Below are 7,127 nucleotides of genomic sequence, written 5' to 3' on the forward strand. Positions count from 1 at the left end.
TCGTAAGGTTAGCTGCGATCGGAGTCCGAGCGAAACAGATTGTAGTTGGGACCACATCTCTCCCTCCCTAAAAAAACGGACAGGTGCTGCAAACAGGCGTGACGGACTGTTTCTGCTCCTATTGTCCGCGATGTGTTCCTTGCCCCTGTGTTATGCACATACGTTAAACGAGATGATGAATCGCGGGATAAGGAAGGGGACACGTCTCGCTTACTTGGCCGTTCCAGGAATCTGCTTCCGCGAGCACACCGGCGCGTGGCATGCGAGCGCTTTGCCTTCTCCTTTTTCTTCTTTCCGTCTCCTTCGTGGCGCGCTATCTGAAGTGGAACAGAAAGATTATCGCGGAGTACATCATAACTAAATGTGAGAGCAATAGCATCGTGCCAGTGCGATAATAGTAGAATCATAAGTATTTTGGGAGCGAAAAATATCTCATTCACTCGTGGTTGTCTTTTTTGAGCGTCTTTGTTGCACTTAGGGTGCCTTTATGTGCGCTTTGCTTAAGGTGGAGACATCTGTCCATTTTTTCCCCAGACTTTATTTTTATTTTTTATTTATTTTTTGTTCAGAAGCGCGTGAAAGGGCGTGTCCCTGCACGCGTTTGTGGCGCTGGCTGTGGTACGGTGACATTTTGGTTTCGTCGATTTCTTTGTATTTGACCCGTGAGCGCGTGCGGTCGGCATGAGGTACTACAAAGGGTGACATCACCCTAAACAGAAGGACACTGTGGCACCCTAGTTGCACTTACCCAAAGAAGACACTGGCAAAGGATCTGAATGGTTAGATCACGTGATAGCGCGGCTATAAACCCAAATGGAAGATCAAGAGTCTCTATACTTGTGCGAGATGAAGCACATCACTCTGAGCTTGACCTTTCGGACCTCTGTTTACCATCTGAAGAGTATGTTGGAGTGACGATCAGAATGGGAAAGAATGAAACGACAATTGTATCAGCGTACGTCACGCCACAAGGCCTCTGGGACACAAAGCCACTTGAAAAAATAAGTAACAGAAGCCGAGGAAACTTAATTATTTGTGGAGACGTCAATGCTCACAATGAAATATGGGGTGGCTCTCGCACGGATACGCGAGGACGTCAGATAGAGACAACGGCAGCAGCGTTCAATCTCCGAGCTCTCAACGACGGATCGGCTACATTCTGCCAACGGCACACAAAGGCGAGCACCCTGGACATAACGCTGGTCTCGGCAGTAATGGACGCTCTCTGGACTGTGGAGCCGGACGCGGGCGGAAGTGACCATTTTCCAATCAACGTGATACACCCCAGAGCGGCTCCGAAGACCATCAAGGAGTGCAAGGTGGTTAACTGGGACCTTTTTCGTCAATACTTCACTTTCGCCGCAGATAGTAAAAGCTATACAGACATCACTACTTGCATTGCGGTGTGTTTGCAACGCGCAACCCGCATTGTTAAGATTCCAGCGACACGTCTTACACCTGACCTTGAGTGGCTTAATCTCCGAGCCGCTCGACGACAAGCGCAACGAAGGGCACTGCATACGGACGCCTTATGGGATTGGGCACGATACAACCGCATAGATGCTTGCTTCCGTCGCCACACAAAAAAAGCTGTAAAAGTGGCAGTGGAGTAGTGACTGTGCTTCGCTGAGTGGCCCTGGGGGAGGAAGACGGGCGTGGGGGCTCGTTCGAGCTCTTAAAGGGGCCAAAATTTCGCGACATCCCATTACAACACTTGCAACCAAGACAGGTCAAACCATGATTGAAGTGGCGGAGCATCTGGCGGACGAGTTTGCTCGATCCTCTACTGCACAGGCTGTACACCAGCAAACATTGAATGCCCCGCAGTTCACCAGTGTCCCTCCAGACAGCGAGAGCACATTGGCCAGCTACATCGACTTTACTTTGGCAGAGCTTACGCACGCACTTGATTACACTAGAAGGAAGAGCGCTCCAGGTCCTGACGGTATAACGTAACAGTCTCTCCGAAATATAGCCCCAGATTATCACCCCGACATTCTTGAGAAACTGAACGCCATCTGGAAAGATGGGACACTCCCAAATACATGGGAAGAGTCAATAATCATCCCAATACCTAAACTAGGAAAACCATTGGACGAAATCTCGTCCTACAGGCTTGTAACGTTAACAAGCTGCCTTGGAAAATTCCTAGAACGCATGGTTCTTCGGCGCCTCGCGTGGCTTCTAGATCGAGCGAATGCTCTCCCACCTTCGTTGGCGGGCTTTCGGACAAGGAGGTGCACAGCCGATGTGATAGGAGACCTCTTGTCGACCCTAGAAGAAGTCAAATCCACTGGCCGAATGGTGCACTGTGTCTTTCTAGACATTAGTCGTGCGTTCGACACACTGCCTCATTCTATCATCATCCAGCGACTCAAGTACTTTGGTATCTGTGGCCGAATCCTCACATTCATAGAGCCGTTCCTCACTGGACGGAGCTTCACTGTCAAGATCCTTGGTGCAACTAGCACTTCACGTCCAATCACCAAAGGTATTCCCCAAGGCAGCGTACTCAGCCCCTTACTCTTCAACGTGGTGATGGCATCGCTTCCTCAATGCCTTCCGACCAACAACGAGACCCTCCATGTCGGCATGGCAATATACGCTGACGACGTTGCCATGTGGTGCGAGGGTTCCTCCGAAAGTGCCGTAGCTATCCGAAATCGACTTCAAGTAGCCCTAGATGCTACGGCTCTGATGATTTCAAAACTCGGCCTCTCACTATCAGTGGTAAAAACCGCGTCGCTCCTTTACCGACCAGTAGGACGAGCACCCGAGCACGCACTGCGGCTAATGATTGCTGGAACTCCTGTTAAGAGAGTTGGTAGTCATCTCTATTTTGGGGTGCAGGTGGATGACCGCGTGACCTGGAGACCTGAGGTTCGGAGGACTTTGGAGCGATGTCGTGAGCTACTACGAGTCATACGACATCTCGGAGGCCCTTCGTGGGGAGCGTCACAACGTACTCTCCTACAACTCTACAAAGGTCTTATAATGTCGAGGCTCCTGTACTCCCTGCCACTCCTAAACATAGGAAGGGCCCAGATTCGGGACATTGACACATTTCACAGGAAGGCCCTGCGTTGCTGCCTCGGACTTCCACCATCTTCAGCAAACATCCCGACCCTTGTTGCGGCAGAAGAATGGCCTCTATCGTTAAGACTTGAGGAGAGAGCTATGCGTCACATTGCTCGCATTAACAGTGTTCCTGCGGTGGACAATATTAATTCCCACCAGTTGGCCCGTAAAAATTCTCACCTCGGACAGCTGGCATCTCATTTTCAGCACGAGATTGGAGCACCAGGGGAATAGTTATATCCACCTCTTCCACATTCAAAGAGAGCGCCCCTGTTGATACAGGAAACACTACCAATTTTCCAACGTAAGGCGAATGTCCCCACGTTAGTCGCCCGATCGATCACGTTCGAACGCCTGCAGGAAGCTTACGGTGAATGGATCCATGTATACACGGACGCCTCAGTCAATGCGATCAAGAAAACAGCAACTGTTGCTAATTTTATTCCCGAAATAGACTTCGAAGTTTCTGGCCGGCTTAACTTCGAGGCATCATCAACTACTGCAGAACTTGTTGCTATCTGGGCAGCGCTTGAGTCCATTAAAAACATCACCCCGCCAACCAAAGCTGTGGTGCTCACGGACTCTAGAGGCGCACTACAACAACTTCAACGCCTCGAGAGGGCCACTCCTCTTTTAAATAGAGTAGCATTAACAGCTGCAACGGTGGAAGACCTTGGCTGGAGTTTGGCTCTGCAGTGGATTTCCTCCCATGTTGGAATTACCGGTAACGAGAGAGCAGACGAGCTAGCTGCGCGGGCTCATAATGACGGTGACCCTACATTCATTTTAGATCGCTTTAATGAGGCACACAAACTTATACGGGATACCATCCGCAAAAAACACCCCCACACAGGGGTAGCGACAGGAAGACCACTTCCAAGCATCCCACGCAAACTCCCACGTTCAGAGGCATCACTCCTTCACAGACTTCGAACTGGCTGCCCGCATACCGCAAGGCGCCTCCATATGTACCGCCGCAAGACAGATCCCGGATGCCCAACTTGTGGTGATCCTGAAGACACAACCCATGCACTACTTTTGTGTCCAACCCACGAGGATCTCCGAAAAGTGCTATTGCGATCCTACGCTGCAGTTGGACTTCCCCACTCCATTGCCCAAGAGCTTTTGAACACCAGTGGAACGCGGGGAATAGTTGAAAAGGCCTTTCGTGCTCTCCTCCAATATCTCCGGGACAGTGAGCTCTCGGATTGACTCTGATGTTCGCAGACACAAAATAAAACTTACACGACAGATCTAGGACAAGTATTCAATTTTTAAATTCACTTATGCAGTGAATAGGTAGCACATCAAGTTAGCAACATTCTGATCTGGTGCGGAGCCGAGATGGGAACCTCCGCAGTACATTGACTGACTTTGCCATCTCGGATCGGCACTGCGATAGGAGCGGATGCTATCTTCCTGCTCGCTGTGGAGTCATTTTCTCACAAGCGCAATTTTAAACAAGCCCGTTGGCTTTTGGACTACAATGCATCACATATGTTCGAATTTGTACATAACAATTTATTCTTCCTCTTTCCTTTATTTACCCATCTCACAAAAAGCCAGGTAGCGACTTGCCCCTGACTGGAGGCCCACATATCTCCTGGCTCCCCCCTTTCTCTTCACCCCAAAATAAACAAACAAACAAACAATAGATCACGTGTTGATATTTGTTTTTCTTCGCAAGATCCAAACTGTCGATAATGACTGAGTTTTGAAATGCTTAACAAAGTAATCGTCTGGACGCTGTAATAAATATGTGCACGGCGAACCCACTGCGAGTGTAGCCCAATGCAATCCCCCCCCCCCCCCCCCCCCCCCACACACACACACGAACAAAAGAAAAAAAAATTGGGGTTTCGGTATGTTTATACGGCCTTACCGCTGAATTCAGAAACCTCACTCAAAGGTTGAGAGGAAGAAGAAGTGGTGCCACCAAGTCAATACATGCCCTTCGGGCTTCCCCAAATATCGCTGCAAACCCAAGATTTTCGCACCGATTTCACAGAACGTCAACACAGGGATCCAGGAACCCTCCTGCCATTCGGTGAGCGTGACAATTTGACCAACGTCGTCATACTTTTCGTCACAGCAGCCAACTCCATACTAGGCCTGCTACGCCTAAAACCGTTCGGAGGCCGAGTTTGCGCCGCGAGGCCTCACTCAGGCCGGCCTCCCTCGTGACCCCACTAGGATGCAATCATCTCCCCAAGCCATGGACACGGAGTGGCGACCGGCCAACGGCCAAGCCACCCGCTACACAAACTACGTAACCATTATCGTGAAGTTCACCGACGGCCTCAACCTATCCGCCTTACCCCCCCCCCCCCCCCCCCCCCCCCCCCGAAATTGGCGATCGAATCATCGAAGCCGCATCCCTAACTTCCAACGAACATTCAGACACATATATCAAAGTGCGAGACATTCAAAATCTTGTCGCTATTGACACATATCGCCCTACCGTAGAAAGAAAATTGCTGCAACTACAACAAGTGAGCTTCGCCGACGTCGCACACCCGGTCCGAACCTACCTAGCGGTCAGTGCTGCCAACGCGCGGGGTGTGATCCACGGCATCCAACCACACATACCTGAAGAAGTCATTCGACAAAAACTACAAGTACAAGGACCTAAAATCCTCCACACCAGACGGATTGGCGCATCCAACTCCATCCTCATTACAGTCGAGGGCACCCAACTTCCACGCTACGCGCTGTACAACCGCGTCGTGATGCGACTTTACCCCTATCGCCCGCGCAGCCTCCAATGCCACCACTGCTACGCGATAGGCCACCAAGCCGATGTCTGCCCCAAAAAGACAATATCAATAACGTGTCCCACATGTAGCACGACCTTACCCATCGAGACAGGCATCGCAACACCGCACACGTGCGAAACATTTTGTCTGAACTGTCAGGGCGAGCACCCACCCGAACACCGACATGCCCAGCGCGTGCGCAAGCCGACGAACATATGCAAGCAGGCCTACAATACCGCCGCGAGCGATTCCTGACAACTCATTTGCCCCGCAAGGACCCACCAACCTTTCACAGCACAGTGCACTGGCCTGCCCTGCCTACATCGAACCGGTTTGCGGCACTCGATAACTCCAGCCGCAACCGCAGTCGCAGCCCGGGGCATCAACCTGAAACAGCACAGACCACCACCAAAAAGCCAGCGACCGAAGCGGTCGCATCAGCGCCAAGCAGAGGACTGAATCATAATCCTCGCCGACGCCACAAGACCACTATCGACAAAAACCAAACCAGAAATATCTCGAAAGAAAATTCGTTCAAGGGACCAGAACAGCGACTAAGAGAAAATAGCAGCACAACACAACCCCATCTCACGTACCGCCAGGCATTGGAACAGGCGCGCGCCGCCCCAAACACGGACAATATTGTCAAGGCTATGCAGGCAGGTCTTCAGCCACACACAACCAGACCACAAACCCCGCTCCTCACGCTCCCCACACCCCCCAGCACAACTCCAAACACTGAATCAATCCTCACTGAATTGCAACAAATCAAAGCCACCATGATCCACATGCAAAACAATATAACTCAGCTACAGGAAACCATGGAGAAACGCGACGCACTTATGCAAAGTCTCGCGGAACAAGTCGCCCACCTCACCCAACGAATCGAACAGTCCGATTCAATTCTAGCCAACGTCCAGGCAACTCTCGCTAGGAACGAAATGCTTCTACGAAAACGCCCACACACGACACCCCCTGACACTCCGGATAGCCCAAACAAGATCGTCGTCTCCGAGGCAGCGGCCAGCTCCCCACTCTCACACGATGGCTAAGCAACCTACACCCAATGCAACACAGCCCCTATCATCTTCATCTCACACAAAACACAGCACTATCTGGCAATGGAACTGTCGCGGACTAAAACGAAAAAAAGGAATCCTCACATACCACATTCAGAATGCCGCAGTCAAACCAGGCATCATACTCCTACAAGAAACCATCGGGTCGATAGCTCTCCCAGGCTATCAGCTCTTCAAGCAACCCAGTATTACTCAACGAGACAAAGCCTCACAC

Source organism: Ixodes scapularis, unplaced genomic scaffold (assembly GCF_016920785.2).
Source record: "Ixodes scapularis isolate PalLabHiFi unplaced genomic scaffold, ASM1692078v2 PGA_scaffold12__126_contigs__length_90152505, whole genome shotgun sequence".
Classification (NCBI taxonomy): Eukaryota; Metazoa; Arthropoda; class Arachnida; order Ixodida; family Ixodidae; genus Ixodes; species Ixodes scapularis.